Source organism: Solea solea, chromosome 4, assembly GCF_958295425.1.
Source record: "Solea solea chromosome 4, fSolSol10.1, whole genome shotgun sequence".
NCBI classification, from domain to species: domain Eukaryota; kingdom Metazoa; phylum Chordata; class Actinopteri; order Pleuronectiformes; family Soleidae; genus Solea; species Solea solea.
In genome coordinates, this window is record NC_081137.1 from 8,739,924 (window position 1) to 8,758,363 (window position 18,440).

The following is an 18,440-nucleotide window of genomic DNA, read 5'->3' on the forward strand; positions in this document are numbered from 1 at the left end:
AAGATGTTAACTTTATTTGTGAGGTTTATGTTATGGGACAGTAGAAAATTGAAAAAAATCAGAAAACAGCCGTATACTTGCTGAATGTGCACAAAAACAGACACAAATAGAAAAACACATCCAAACAGTGAAATCATTGCAAAATCAAACACTGAGGGTACAGAAGTATATCTTATAAGATGTTAACTTTATTTGTGAGGTTTATGTTATGGGACAGTAGAAAATTTAAAAAAATCAGAAAACAGCCGTATACTTGCTGAATGTGCACAAAAACAGACACAAATAGAAAAACACATCCAAACAGTGAAATCATTGCAAAATCAAACACTGAGGGTACAGAAGTATATCTTATAAGATGTTAACTTTATTTGTGAGGTTTATGTTATGGGACAGTAGAAAATTGAAAAAAATCAGAAAACAGCCGTATACTTGCACAAAAACAGACACAAATAGAAAAACACATCCAAAGAGTGAAATCATTGCAAAATCAAACACTGAGGGTACAGAAGTATATCTTATAAGATGTTAACTTTATTTGTGAGGTTTATGTTATGGGACAGTAGAAAATTGAAAAAAATCAGAAAACAGCCGTATACTTGCTGAATGTGCACAAAAACAGACACAAATAGAAAAACACATCCAAACAGTGAAATCATTGCAAAATCAAACACTGAGGGTACAGAAGTATATCTTATAAGATGTTAACTTTATTTGTGAGGTTTATGTTATGGGACAGTAGAAAATTGAAAAAAATCAGAAAACAGCCGTATACTTGCTGAATGTGCACAAAAACAGACACAAATAGAAAAACACATCCAAACAGTGAAATCATTGCAAAATCAAACACTGAGGGTACAGAAGTATATCTTATAAGATGTTAACTTTATTTGTGAGGTTTATGTTATGGGACAGTAGAAAATTGAAAAAAATCAGAAAACAGCCGTATACTTGCACAAAAACAGACACAAATAGAAAAACACATCCAAACAGTGAAATCATTGCAAAATCAAACACTGAAGGCATATAACTATATCTTATAAGATTTTAACTTTATTTGTGAGGTTTATGTTATGGGACAGTAGAAAATTGAAAAAAATCAGAAAACAGCCGTATACTTGCACAAAAACAGACACAAATAGAAAAACACATCCAAACAGTGAAATCATTGCAAAATCAAACACTGAGGGTACAGAAGTATATCTTATAAGATGTTAACTTTATTTGTGAGGTTTATGTTATGGGACAGTAGAAAATTGAAAAAAATCAGAAAACAGCCGTATACTTGCTAAATGTGCACAAAAACAGACACAAATAGAAAAACACATCCAAACAGTGAAATCATTGCAAAATCAAACACTGAGGGTACAGAAGTATATCTTATAAGATGTTAACTTTATTTGTGAGGTTTATGTTATGGGACAGTAGAAAATTGAAAAAAATCAGAAAACAGCCGTATACTTGCACAAAAACAGACACAAATAGAAAAACACATCCAAACAGTGAAATCATTGCAAAATCAAACACTGAGGGTACAGAAGTATATCTTATAAGATGTTAACTTTATTTGTGAGGTTTATGTTATGGGACAGTAGAAAATTGAAAAAAATCAGAAAACAGCCGTATACTTGCACAAAAACAGACACAAATAGAAAAACACATCCAAAGAGTGAAATCATTGCAAAATCAAACACTGAGGGTACAGAAGTATATCTTATAAGATGTTAACTTTATTTGTGAGGTTTATGTTATGGGACAGTAGAAAATTGAAAAAAATCAGAAAACAGCCGTATACTTGCTGAATGTGCACAAAAACAGACACAAATAGAAAAACACATCCAAACAGTGAAATCATTCCAAAATCAAACACTGAAGGCATATAACTATATCTTATAAGATTTTAACTTTATTTGTGAGGTTTATGTTATGGGACAGTAGAAAAGTGAAAAAAATCAGAAAACAGCCGTATACTTGCACAAAAACAGACACAAATAGAAAAACACATCCAAACAGTGAAATCATTGCAAAATCAAACACTGAGGGTACAGAAGTATATCTTATAAGATTTTTACTTTATTTGTGAGGTTTATGTTATGGGACAGTAGAAAATTGAAAAAAATCAGAAAACAGCCGTATACTTGCTGAATGTGCACAAAAACAGACACAAATAGAAAAACACATCCAAACAGTGAAATCATTGCAAAATCAAACACTGAGGGTACAGAAGTATATCTTATAAGATGTTAACTTTATTTGTGAGGTTTATGTTATGGGACAGTAGAAAATTTAAAAAAATCAGAAAACAGCCGTATACTTGCACAAAAACAGACACAAATAGAAAAACACATCCAAACAGTGAAATCATTGCAAAATCAAACACTGAGGGCACAGAAGTATATCTTATAAGATTTTAACTTTATTTGTGAGGTTTATGTTATGGGACAGTAGAAAATTGAAAAAAATCAGAAAACAGCCGTATACTTGCTGAATGTGCACAAAAACAGACACAAATAGAAAAACACATCCAAAGAGTGAAATCATTGCAAAATCAAACACTGAGGGTACAGAAGTATATCTTATAAGATGTTAACTTTATTTGTGAGGTTTATGTTATGGGACAGTAGAAAATTGAAAAAAATCAGAAAACAGCCGTATACTTGCTGAATGTGCACAAAAACAGACACAAATAGAAAAACACATCCAAACAGTGAAATCATTGCAAAATCAAACACTGAGGGTACAGAAGTATATCTTATAAGATGTTAACTTTATTTGTGAGGTTTATGTTATGGGACAGTAGAAAATTTAAAAAAATCAGAAAACAGCCGTATACTTGCTGAATGTGCACAAAAACAGACACAAATAGAAAAACACATCCAAACAGTGAAATCATTGCAAAATCAAACACTGAGGGTACAGAAGTATATCTTATAAGATGTTAACTTTATTTGTGAGGTTTATGTTATGGGACAGTAGAAAATTGAAAAAAATCAGAAAACAGCCGTATACTTGCACAAAAACAGACACAAATAGAAAAACACATCCAAACAGTGAAATCATTGCAAAATCAAACACTGAGGGTACAGAAGTATATCTTATAAGATTTTTACTTTATTTGTGAGGTTTATGTTATGGGACAGTAGAAAATTGAAAAAAATCAGAAAACAGCCGTATACTTGCTGAATGTGCACAAAAACAGACACAAATAGAAAAACACATCCAAAGAGTGAAATCATTGCAAAATCAAACACTGAGGGTACAGAAGTATATCTTATAAGATGTTAACTTTATTTGTGAGGTTTATGTTATGGGACAGTAGAAAATTGAAAAAAATCAGAAAACAGCCGTATACTTGCACAAAAACAGACACAAATAGAAAAACACATCCAAAGAGTGAAATCATTGCAAAATCAAACACTGAGGGTACAGAAGTATATCTTATAAGATGTTAACTTTATTTGTGAGGTTTATGTTATGGGACAGTAGAAAATTGAAAAAAATCAGAAAACAGCCGTATACTTGCAAAAAAACAGACACAAATAGAAAAACACATCCAAAGAGTGAAATCATTGCAAAATCAAACACTGAGGGTACAGAAGTATATCTTATAAGATGTTAACTTTATTTGTGAGGTTTATGTTATGGGACAGTAGAAAATTGAAAAAAATCAGAAAACAGCCGTATACTTGCTGAATGTGCACAAAAACAGACACAAATAGAAAAACACATCCAAACAGTGAAATCATTCCAAAATCAAACACTGAGGGTAGAGAAGTATATCTTATAAGATGTTAACTTTATTTGTGAGGTTTATGTTATGGGACAGTAGAAAATTGAAAAAAATCAGAAAACAGCCGTATACTTGCTGAATGTGCACAAAAACAGACACAAATAGAAAAACACATCCAAACAGTGAAATCATTGCAAAATCAAACACTGAGGGCACAGAAGTATATCTTATAAGATTTTAACTTTATTTGTGAGGTTTATGTTATGGGACAGTAGAAAATTGAAAAAAATCAGAAAACAGCCGTATACTTGCTGAATGTGCACAAAAACAGACACAAATAGAAAAACACATCCAAAGAGTGAAATCATTGCAAAATCAAACACTGAGGGTACAGAAGTATATCTTATAAGATGTTAACTTTATTTGTGAGGTTTATGTTATGGGACAGTAGAAAATTGAAAAAAATCAGAAAACAGCCGTATACTTGCTGAATGTGCACAAAAACAGACACAAATAGAAAAACACATCCAAACAGTGAAATCATTGCAAAATCAAACACTGAGGGTACAGAAGTATATCTTATAAGATGTTAACTTTATTTGTGAGGTTTATGTTATGGGACAGTAGAAAATTGAAAAAAATCAGAAAACAGCCGTATACTTGCACAAAAACAGACACAAATAGAAAAACACATCCAAACAGTGAAATCATTGCAAAATCAAACACTGAAGGCATATAACTATATCTTATAAGATTTTAACTTTATTTGTGAGGTTTATGTTATGGGACAGTAGAAAATTGAAAAAAAACAGAAAACAGCCGTATACTTGCTGAATGTGCACAAAAACAGACACAAATAGAAAAACACATCCAAAGAGTGAAATCATTGCAAAATCAAACACTGAGGGTACAGAAGTATATCTTATAAGATGTTAACTTTATTTGTGAGGTTTATGTTATGGGACAGTAGAAAATTGAAAAAAATCAGAAAACAGCCGTATACTTGCACAAAAACAGACACAAATAGAAAAACACATCCAAACAGTGAAATCATTGCAAAATCAAACACTGAAGGCATATAACTATATCTTATAAGATTTTAACTTTATTTGTGAGGTTTATGTTATGGGACAGTAGAAAATTGAAAAAAATCAGAAAACAGCCGTATACTTGCACAAAAACAGACACAAATAGAAAAACACATCCAAACAGTGAAATCATTGCAAAATCAAACACTGAGGGTACAGAAGTATATCTTATAAGATGTTAACTTTATTTGTGAGGTTTATGTTATGGGACAGTAGAAAATTGAAAAAAATCAGAAAACAGCCGTATACTTGCTGAATGTGCACAAAAACAGACACAAATAGAAAAACACATCCAAACAGTGAAATCATTGCAAAATCAAACACTGAGGGTACAGAAGTATATCTTATAAGATGTTAACTTTATTTGTGAGGTTTATGTTATGGGACAGTAGAAAATTTAAAAAAATCAGAAAACAGCCGTATACTTGCTGAATGTGCACAAAAACAGACACAAATAGAAAAACACATCCAAACAGTGAAATCATTGCAAAATCAAACACTGAGGGTACAGAAGTATATCTTATAAGATGTTAACTTTATTTGTGAGGTTTATGTTATGGGACAGTAGAAAATTGAAAAAAATCAGAAAACAGCCGTATACTTGCACAAAAACAGACACAAATAGAAAAACACATCCAAAGAGTGAAATCATTGCAAAATCAAACACTGAGGGTACAGAAGTATATCTTATAAGATTTTTACTTTATTTGTGAGGTTTATGTTATGGGACAGTAGAAAATTGAAAAAAATCAGAAAACAGCCGTATACTTGCTGAATGTGCACAAAAACAGACACAAATAGAAAAACACATCCAAAGAGTGAAATCATTGCAAAATCAAACACTGAGGGTACAGAAGTATATCTTATAAGATGTTAACTTTATTTGTGAGGTTTATGTTATGGGACAGTAGAAAATTGAAAAAAATCAGAAAACAGCCGTATACTTGCACAAAAACAGACACAAATAGAAAAACACATCCAAACAGTGAAATCATTGCAAAATCAAACACTGAGGGCACAGAAGTATATCTTATAAGATTTTAACTTTATTTGTGAGGTTTATGTTATGGGACAGTAGAAAATTGAAAAAAATCAGAAAACAGCCGTATACTTGCTGAATGTGCACAAAAACAGACACAAATAGAAAAACACATCCAAAGAGTGAAATCATTGCAAAATCAAACACTGAGGGTACAGAAGTATATCTTATAAGATGTTAACTTTATTTGTGAGGTTTATGTTATGGGACAGTAGAAAATTGAAAAAAATCAGAAAACAGCCGTATACTTGCACAAAAACAGACACAAATAGAAAAACACATCCAAAGAGTGAAATCATTGCAAAATCAAACACTGAGGGTACAGAAGTATATCTTATAAGATGTTAACTTTATTTGTGAGGTTTATGTTATGGGACAGTAGAAAATTGAAAAAAATCAGAAAACAGCCGTATACTTGCACAAAAACAGACACAAATAGAAAAACACATCCAAAGAGTGAAATCATTGCAAAATCAAACACTGAGGGTACAGAAGTATATCTTATAAGATGTTAACTTTATTTGTGAGGTTTATATTATGGGACAGTAGAAAATTGAAAAAAATCAGAAAACAGCCGTATACTTGCTGAATGTGCACAAAAACAGACACAAATAGAAAAACACATCCAAACAGTGAAATCATTGCAAAATCAAACACTGAGGGTACAGAAGTATATCTTATAAGATGTTAACTTTATTTGTGAGGTTTATGTTATGGGACAGTAGAAAATTTAAAAAAATCAGAAAACAGCCGTATACTTGCACAAAAACAGACACAAATAGAAAAACACATCCAAACAGTGAAATCATTGCAAAATCAAACACTGAGGGCACAGAAGTATATCTTATAAGATTTTAACTTTATTTGTGAGGTTTATGTTATGGGACAGTAGAAAATTGAAAAAAATCAGAAAACAGCCGTATACTTGCTGAATGTGCACAAAAACAGACACAAATAGAAAAACACATCCAAAGAGTGAAATCATTGCAAAATCAAACACTGAGGGTACAGAAGTATATCTTATAAGATGTTAACTTTATTTGTGAGGTTTATGTTATGGGACAGTAGAAAATTGAAAAAAATCAGAAAACAGCCGTATACTTGCTGAATGTGCACAAAAACAGACACAAATAGAAAAACACATCCAAACAGTGAAATCATTGCAAAATCAAACACTGAGGGTACAGAAGTATATCTTATAAGATGTTAACTTTATTTGTGAGGTTTATGTTATGGGACAGTAGAAAATTGAAAAAAATCAGAAAACAGCCGTATACTTGCTGAATGTGCACAAAAACAGACACAAATAGAAAAACACATCCAAACAGTGAAATCATTGCAAAATCAAACACTGAGGGTACAGAAGTATATCTTATAAGATGTTAACTTTATTTGTGAGGTTTATGTTATGGGACAGTAGAAAATTGAAAAAAATCAGAAAACAGCCGTATACTTGCACAAAAACAGACACAAATAGAAAAACACATCCAAACAGTGAAATCATTGCAAAATCAAACACTGAGGGTACAGAAGTATATCTTATAAGATTTTTACTTTATTTGTGAGGTTTATGTTATGGGACAGTAGAAAATTGAAAAAAATCAGAAAACAGCCGTATACTTGCTGAATGTGCACAAAAACAGACACAAATAGAAAAACACATCCAAAGAGTGAAATCATTGCAAAATCAAACACTGAGGGTACAGAAGTATATCTTATAAGATGTTAACTTTATTTGTGAGGTTTATGTTATGGGACAGTAGAAAATTGAAAAAAATCAGAAAACAGCCGTATACTTGCACAAAAACAGACACAAATAGAAAAACACATCCAAAGAGTGAAATCATTGCAAAATCAAACACTGAGGGTACAGAAGTATATCTTATAAGATGTTAACTTTATTTGTGAGGTTTATGTTATGGGACAGTAGAAAATTGAAAAAAATCAGAAAACAGCCGTATACTTGCAAAAAAACAGACACAAATAGAAAAACACATCCAAAGAGTGAAATCATTGCAAAATCAAACACTGAGGGTACAGAAGTATATCTTATAAGATGTTAACTTTATTTGTGAGGTTTATGTTATGGGACAGTAGAAAATTGAAAAAAATCAGAAAACAGCCGTATACTTGCTGAATGTGCACAAAAACAGACACAAATAGAAAAACACATCCAAAGAGTGAAATCATTGCAAAATCAAACACTGAGGGTACAGAAGTATATCTTATAAGATGTTAACTTTATTTGTGAGGTTTATGTTATGGGACAGTAGAAAATTGAAAAAAATCAGAAAACAGCCGTATACTTGCTGAATGTGCACAAAAACAGACACAAATAGAAAAACACATCCAAACAGTGAAATCATTGCAAAATCAAACACTGAGGGTACAGAAGTATATCTTATAAGATGTTAACTTTATTTGTGAGGTTTATGTTATGGGACAGTAGAAAATTGAAAAAAATCAGAAAACAGCCGTATACTTGCACAAAAACAGACACAAATAGAAAAACACATCCAAACAGTGAAATCATTGCAAAATCAAACACTGAAGGCATATAACTATATCTTATAAGATTTTAACTTTATTTGTGAGGTTTATGTTATGGGACAGTAGAAAATTGAAAAAAAACAGAAAACAGCCGTATACTTGCTGAATGTGCACAAAAACAGACACAAATAGAAAAACACATCCAAAGAGTGAAATCATTGCAAAATCAAACACTGAGGGTACAGAAGTATATCTTATAAGATGTTAACTTTATTTGTGAGGTTTATGTTATGGGACAGTAGAAAATTGAAAAAAATCAGAAAACAGCCGTATACTTGCACAAAAACAGACACAAATAGAAAAACACATCCAAACAGTGAAATCATTGCAAAATCAAACACTGAAGGCATATAACTATATCTTATAAGATTTTAACTTTATTTGTGAGGTTTATGTTATGGGACAGTAGAAAATTGAAAAAAATCAGAAAACAGCCGTATACTTGCACAAAAACAGACACAAATAGAAAAACACATCCAAACAGTGAAATCATTGCAAAATCAAACACTGAGGGTACAGAAGTATATCTTATAAGATGTTAACTTTATTTGTGAGGTTTATGTTATAGGACAGTAGAAAATTGAAAAAAATCAGAAAACAGCCGTATACTTGCACAAAAACAGACACAAATAGAAAAACACATCCAAAGAGTGAAATCATTGCAAAATCAAACACTGAGGGTACAGAAGTATATCTTATAAGATGTTAACTTTATTTGTGAGGTTTATGTTATGGGACAGTAGAAAATTGAAAAAAATCAGAAAACAGCCGTATACTTGCTGAATGTGCACAAAAACAGACACAAATAGAAAAACACATCCAAACAGTGAAATCATTGCAAAATCAAACACTGAGGGTACAGAAGTATATCTTATAAGATGTTAACTTTATTTGTGAGGTTTATGTTATGGGACAGTAGAAAATTTAAAAAAATCAGAAAACAGCCGTATACTTGCTGAATGTGCACAAAAACAGACACAAATAGAAAAACACATCCAAACAGTGAAATCATTGCAAAATCAAACACTGAGGGTACAGAAGTATATCTTATAAGATGTTAACTTTATTTGTGAGGTTTATGTTATGGGACAGTAGAAAATTGAAAAAAATCAGAAAACAGCCGTATACTTGCACAAAAACAGACACAAATAGAAAAACACATCCAAAGAGTGAAATCATTGCAAAATCAAACACTGAGGGTACAGAAGTATATCTTATAAGATTTTTACTTTATTTGTGAGGTTTATGTTATGGGACAGTAGAAAATTGAAAAAAATCAGAAAACAGCCGTATACTTGCTGAATGTGCACAAAAACAGACACAAATAGAAAAACACATCCAAAGAGTGAAATCATTGCAAAATCAAACACTGAGGGTACAGAAGTATATCTTATAAGATGTTAACTTTATTTGTGAGGTTTATGTTATGGGACAGTAGAAAATTGAAAAAAATCAGAAAACAGCCGTATACTTGCACAAAAACAGACACAAATAGAAAAACACATCCAAACAGTGAAATCATTGCAAAATCAAACACTGAGGGCACAGAAGTATATCTTATAAGATTTTAACTTTATTTGTGAGGTTTATGTTATGGGACAGTAGAAAATTGAAAAAAATCAGAAAACAGCCGTATACTTGCTGAATGTGCACAAAAACAGACACAAATAGAAAAACACATCCAAAGAGTGAAATCATTGCAAAATCAAACACTGAGGGTACAGAAGTATATCTTATAAGATGTTAACTTTATTTGTGAGGTTTATGTTATGGGACAGTAGAAAATTGAAAAAAATCAGAAAACAGCTGTATACTTGCACAAAAACAGACACAAATAGAAAAACACATCCAAAGAGTGAAATCATTGCAAAATCAAACACTGAGGGTACAGAAGTATATCTTATAAGATGTTAACTTTATTTGTGAGGTTTATGTTATGGGACAGTAGAAAATTGAAAAAAATCAGAAAACAGCCGTATACTTGCTGAATGTGCACAAAAACAGACACAAATAGAAAAACACATCCAAACAGTGAAATCATTGCAAAATCAAACACTGAGGGTACAGAAGTATATCTTATAAGATGTTAACTTTATTTGTGAGGTTTATGTTATGGGACAGTAGAAAATTGAAAAAAATCAGAAAACAGCCGTATACTTGCACAAAAACAGACACAAATAGAAAAACACATCCAAACAGTGAAATCATTGCAAAATCAAACACTGAGGGTACAGAAGTATATCTTATAAGATTTTTACTTTATTTGTGAGGTTTATGTTATGGGACAGTAGAAAATTGAAAAAAATCAGAAAACAGCCGTATACTTGCTGAATGTGCACAAAAACAGACACAAATAGAAAAACACATCCAAAGAGTGAAATCATTGCAAAATCAAACACTGAGGGTACAGAAGTATATCTTATAAGATGTTAACTTTATTTGTGAGGTTTATGTTATGGGACAGTAGAAAATTGAAAAAAATCAGAAAACAGCCGTATACTTGCTGAATGTGCACAAAAACAGACACAAATAGAAAAACACATCCAAAGAGTGAAATCATTGCAAAATCAAACACTGAGGGTACAGAAGTATATCTTATAAGATGTTAACTTTATTTGTGAGGTTTATGTTATGGGACAGTAGAAAATTTAAAAAAATCAGAAAACAGCCGTATACTTGCACAAAAACAGACACAAATAGAAAAACACATCCAAACAGTGAAATCATTGCAAAATCAAACACTGAGGGTACAGAAGTATATCTTATAAGATGTTAACTTTATTTGTGAGGTTTATGTTATGGGACAGTAGAAAATTGAAAAAAATCAGAAAACAGCCGTATACTTGCACAAAAACAGACACAAATAGAAAAACACATCCAAACAGTGAAATCATTGCAAAATCAAACACTGAGGGTACAGAAGTATATCTTATAAGATGTTAACTTTATTTGTGAGGTTTATGTTATGGGACAGTAGAAAATTTAAAAAAATCAGAAAACAGCCGTATACTTGCTGAATGTGCACAAAAACAGACACAAATAGAAAAACACATCCAAACAGTGAAATCATTGCAAAATCAAACACTGAGGGTAAATAACTATATCTTATAAGATTTTAACTTTATTTGTGAGGTTTATGTTATGGGACAGTAGAAAATTGAAAAAAATCAGAAAACAGCCGTATACTTGCTGAATGTGCACAAAAACAGACACAAATAGAAAAACACATCCAAACAGTGAAATCATTGCAAAATCAAACACTGAGGGTAAATAACTATATCTTATAAGATTTTAACTTTATTTGTGAGGTTTATGTTATGGGACAGTAGAAAATTGAAAAAAATCAGAAAACAGCCGTATACTTGCACAAAAACAGACACAAATAGAAAAACACATCCAAACAGTGAAATCATTGCAAAATCAAACACTGAAGGCATATAACTATATCTTATAAGATTTTAACTTTATTTGTGAGGTTTATGTTATGGGACAGTAGAAAATTGAAAAAAATCAGAAAACAGCCGTATACTTGCTGAATGTGCACAAAAACAGACACAAATAGAAAAACACATCCAAACAGTGAAATCATTGCAAAATCAAACACTGAGGGTACAGAAGTATATCTTATAAGATTTTAACTTTATTTGTGAGGTTTATGTTATGGGACAGTAGAAAATTGAAAAAAATCAGAAAACAGCCGTATACTTGCTGAATGTGCACAAAAACAGACACAAATAGAAAAACACATCCAAACAGTGAAATCATTCCAAAATCAAACACTGAAGGCATATAACTATATCTTATAAGATTTTAACTTTATTTGTGAGGTTTATGTTATGGGACAGTAGAAAATTGAAAAAAATCAGAAAACAGCCGCATACTTGCACAAAAACAGACACAAATAGAAAAACACATCCAAAGAGTGAAATCATTGCAAAATCAAACACTGAGGGTACAGAAGTATATCTTATAAGATGTTAACTTTATTTGTGAGGTTTATGTTATGGGACAGTAGAAAATTGAAAAAAATCAGAAAACAGCCGTATACTTGCTGAATGTGCACAAAAACAGACACAAATAGAAAAACACATCCAAACAGTGAAATCATTGCAAAATCAAACACTGAGGGTAAATAACTATATCTTATAAGATTTTAACTTTATTTGTGAGGTTTATGTTATGGGACAGTAGAAAATTGAAAAAAATCAGAAAACAGCCGTATACTTGCACAAAAACAGACACAAATAGAAAAACACATCCAAACAGTGAAATCATTGCAAAATCAAACACTGAAGGCATATAACTATATCTTATAAGATTCTAACTTTATTTGTGAGGTTTATGTTATGGGACAGTAGAAAATTGAAAAAAATCAGAAAACAGCCGTATACTTGCTGAATGTGCACAAAAACAGACACAAATAGAAAAACACATCCAAACAGTGAAATCATTGCAAAATCAAACACTGAGGGTACAGAAGTATATCTTATAAGATGTTAACTTTATTTGTGAGGTTTATGTTATGGGACAGTAGAAAATTTAAAAAAATCAGAAAACAGCCGTATACTTGCACAAAAACAGACACAAATAGAAAAACACATCCAAAGAGTGAAATCATTGCAAAATCAAACACTGAGGGTACAGAAGTATATCTTATAAGATGTTAACTTTATTTGTGAGGTTTATGTTATGGGACAGTAGAAAATTGAAAAAAATCAGAAAACAGCCGTATACTTGCACAAAAACAGACACAAATAGAAAAACACATCCAAAGAGTGAAATCATTGCAAAATCAAACACTGAGGGTACAGAAGTATATCTTATAAGATGTTAACTTTATTTGTGAGGTTTATATTATGGGACAGTAGAAAATTGAAAAAAATCAGAAAACAGCCGTATACTTGCTGAATGTGCACAAAAACAGACACAAATAGAAAAACACATCCAAACAGTGAAATCATTGCAAAATCAAACACTGAGGGTACAGAAGTATATCTTATAAGATGTTAACTTTATTTGTGAGGTTTATGTTATGGGACAGTAGAAAATTGAAAAAAATCAGAAAACAGCCGTATACTTGCACAAAAACAGACACAAATAGAAAAACACATCCAAACAGTGAAATCATTGCAAAATCAAACACTGAGGGTACAGAAGTATATCTTATAAGATTTTTACTTTATTTGTGAGGTTTATGTTATGGGACAGTAGAAAATTGAAAAAAATCAGAAAACAGCCGTATACTTGCTGAATGTGCACAAAAACAGACACAAATAGAAAAACACATCCAAAGAGTGAAATCATTGCAAAATCAAACACTGAGGGTACAGAAGTATATCTTATAAGATGTTAACTTTATTTGTGAGGTTTATGTTATGGGACAGTAGAAAATTGAAAAAAATCAGAAAACAGCCGTATACTTGCTGAATGTGCACAAAAACAGACACAAATAGAAAAACACATCCAAACAGTGAAATCATTGCAAAATCAAACACTGAGGGTACAGAAGTATATCTTATAAGATTTTTACTTTATTTGTGAGGTTTATGTTATGGGACAGTAGAAAATTGAAAAAAATCAGAAAACAGCCGTATACTTGCTGAATGTGCACAAAAACAGACACAAATAGAAAAACACATCCAAAGAGTGAAATCATTGCAAAATCAAACACTGAGGGTACAGAAGTATATCTTATAAGATGTTAACTTTATTTGTGAGGTTTATGTTATGGGACAGTAGAAAATTGAAAAAAATCAGAAAACAGCCGTATACTTGCTGAATGTGCACAAAAACAGACACAAATAGAAAAACACATCCAAACAGTGAAATCATTGCAAAATCAAACACTGAGGGTACAGAAGTATATCTTATAAGATGTTAACTTTATTTGTGAGGTTTATGTTATGGGACAGTAGAAAATTTAAAAAAATCAGAAAACAGCCGTATACTTGCACAAAAACAGACACAAATAGAAAAACACATCCAAAGAGTGAAATCATTGCAAAATCAAACACTGAGGGTACAGAAGTATATCTTATAAGATGTTAACTTTATTTGTGAGGTTTATGTTATGGGACAGTAGAAAATTGAAAAAAATCAGAAAACAGCCGTATACTTGCTGAATGTGCACAAAAACAGACACAAATAGAAAAACACATCCAAACAGTGAAATCATTGCAAAATCAAACACTGAGGGTACAGAAGTATATCTTATAAGATGTTAACTTTATTTGTGAGGTTTATGTTATGGGACAGTAGAAAATTGAAAAAAATCAGAAAACAGCCGTATACTTGCACAAAAACAGACACAAATAGAAAAACACATCCAAACAGTGAAATCATTGCAAAATCAAACACTGAGGGTACAGAAGTATATCTTATAAGATTTTTACTTTATTTGTGAGGTTTATGTTATGGGACAGTAGAAAATTGAAAAAAATCAGAAAACAGCCGTATACTTGCTGAATGTGCACAAAAACAGACACAAATAGAAAAACACATCCAAACAGTGAAATCATTGCAAAATCAAACACTGAGGGTACAGAAGTATATCTTATAAGATGTTAACTTTATTTGTGAGGTTTATGTTATGGGACAGTAGAAAATTGAAAAAAATCAGAAAACAGCCGTATACTTGCACAAAAACAGACACAAATAGAAAAACACATCCAAACAGTGAAATCATTGCAAAATCAAACACTGAGGGCACAGAAGTATATCTTATAAGATTTTAACTTTATTTGTGAGGTTTATGTTATGGGACAGTAGAAAATTGAAAAAAATCAGAAAACAGCCGTATACTTGCTGAATGTGCACAAAAACAGACACAAATAGAAAAACACATCCAAACAGTGAAATCATTGCAAAATCAAACACTGAGGGTACAGAAGTATATCTTATAAGATGTTAACTTTATTTGTGAGGTTTATGTTATGGGACAGTAGAAAATTGAAAAAAATCAGAAAACAGCCGTATACTTGCACAAAAACAGACACAAATAGAAAAACACATCCAAACAGTGAAATCATTGCAAAATCAAACACTGAAGGCATATAACTATATCTTATAAGATTTTAACTTTATTTGTGAGGTTTATGTTATGGGACAGTAGAAAATTGAAAAAAAACAGAAAACAGCCGTATACTTGCTGAATGTGCACAAAAACAGACACAAATAGAAAAACACATCCAAAGAGTGAAATCATTGCAAAATCAAACACTGAGGGTACAGAAGTATATCTTATAAGATGTTAACTTTATTTGTGAGGTTTATGTTATGGGACAGTAGAAAATTGAAAAAAATCAGAAAACAGCCGTATACTTGCACAAAAACAGACACAAATAGAAAAACACATCCAAAGAGTGAAATCATTGCAAAATCAAACACTGAGGGTACAGAAGTATATCTTATAAGATGTTAACTTTATTTGTGAGGTTTATGTTATGGGACAGTAGAAAATTGAAAAAAATCAGAAAACAGCCGTATACTTGCACAAAAACAGACACAAATAGAAAAACACATCCAAACAGTGAAATCATTGCAAAATCAAACACTGAAGGCATATAACTATATCTTATAAGATTTTAACTTTATTTGTGAGTTTTATGTTATGGGACAGTAGAAAATTGAAAAAAATCAGAAAACAGCCGTATACTTGCACAAAAACAGACACAAATAGAAAAACACATCCAAACAGTGAAATCATTGCAAAATCAAACACTGAGGGTACAGAAGTATATCTTATAAGATGTTAACTTTATTTGTGAGGTTTATGTTATGGGACAGTAGAAAATTGAAAAAAATCAGAAAACAGCCGTATACTTGCACAAAAACAGACACAAATAGAAAAACACATCCAAACAGTGAAATCATTGCAAAATCAAACACTGAGGGTACAGAAGTATATCTTATAAGATTTTTACTTTATTTGTGAGGTTTATGTTATGGGACAGTAGAAAATTGAAAAAAATCAGAAAACAGCCGTATACTTGCTGAATGTGCACAAAAACAGACACAAATAGAAAAACACATCCAAAGAGTGAAATCATTGCAAAATCAAACACTGAGGGTACAGAAGTATATCTTATAAGATGTTAACTTTATTTGTGAGGTTTATGTTATGGGACAGTAGAAAATTGAAAAAAATCAGAAAACAGCCGTATACTTGCACAAAAACAGACACAAATAGAAAAACACATCCAAACAGTGAAATCATTGCAAAATCAAACACTGAAGGCATATAACTATATCTTATAAGATTTTAACTTTATTTGTGAGGTTTATGTTATGGGACAGTAGAAAATTGAAAAAAATCAGAAAACAGCCGTATACTTGCACAAAAACAGACACAAATAGAAAAACACATCCAAACAGTGAAATCGTTGCAAAATCAAACACTGAGGGTACAGAAGTATATCTTATAAGATTTTTACTTTATTTGTGAGGTCTATGTTATGGGACAGTAGAAAATTGAAAAAAATCAGAAAACAGCCGTATACTTGCTGAATGTGCACAAAAACAGACACAAATAGAAAAACACATCCAGACAGTGAAATCATTGCAAAATCAAACACTGAGGGTACAGAAGTATATCTTATAAGATGTTAACTTTATTTGTGAGGTTTATGTTATGGGACAGTAGAAAATTGAAAAAAATCAGAAAACAGCCGTATACTTGCACAAAAACAGACACAAATAGAAAAACACATCCAAAGAGTGAAATCATTGCAAAATCAAACACTGAGGGTACAGAAGTATATCTTATAAGATGTTAACTTTATTTGTGAGGTTTATGTTATGGGACAGTAGAAAATTGAAAAAAATCAGAAAACAGCCGTATACTTGCACAAAAACAGACACAAATAGAAAAACACATCCAAACAGTGAAATCATTGCAAAATCAAACACTGAAGGCATATAACTATATCTTATAAGATTTTAACTTTATTTGTGAGGTTTATGTTATGGGACAGTAGAAAATTGAAAAAAATCAGAAAACAGCCGTATACTTGCTGAATGTGCACAAAAACAGACACAAATAGAAAAACACATCCAAACAGTGAAATCATTGCAAAATCAAACACTGAGGGTACAGAAGTATATCTTATAAGATGTTAACTTTATTTGTGAGGTTTATGTTATGGGACAGTAGAAAATTTAAAAAAATCAGAAAACAGCCGTATACTTGCTGAATGTGCACAAAAACAGACACAAATAGAAAAACACATCCAAACAGTGAAATCATTGCAAAATCAAACACTGAGGGTAGAGAAGTATATCTTATAAGATTTTAACTTTATTTGTGAGGTATATGTTATGGGACAGTAGAAAATTGAAAAAAATCAGAAAACAGCCGTATACTTGCACAAAAACAGACACAAATAGAAAAACACATCCAAACAGTGAAATCGTTGCAAAATCAAACACTGAGGGTACAGAAGTATATCTTATAAGATTTTTACTTTATTTGTGAGGTTTATGTTATGGGACAGTAGAAAATTGAAAAAAATCAGAAAACAGCCGTATACTTGCTGAATGTGCACAAAAACAGACACAAATAGAAAAACACATCCAGACAGTGAAATCATTGCAAAATCAAACACTGAGGGTACAGAAGTATATCTTATAAGATGTTAACTTTATTTGTGAGGTTTATGTTATGGGACAGTAGAAAATTGAAAAAAATCAGAAAACAGCCGTATACTTGCACAAAAACAGACACAAATAGAAAAACACATCCAAAGAGTGAAATCATTGCAAAATCAAACACTGAGGGTACAGAAGTATATCTTATAAGATGTTAACTTTATTTGTGAGGTTTATGTTATGGGACAGTAGAAAATTGAAAAAAATCAGAAAACAGCCGTATACTTGCACAAAAACAGACACAAATAGAAAAACACATCCAAACAGTGAAATCATTGCAAAATCAAACACTGAAGGCATATAACTATATCTTATAAGATTTTAACTTTATTTGTGAGGTTTATGTTATGGGACAGTAGAAAATTGAAAAAAATCAGAAAACAGCCGTATA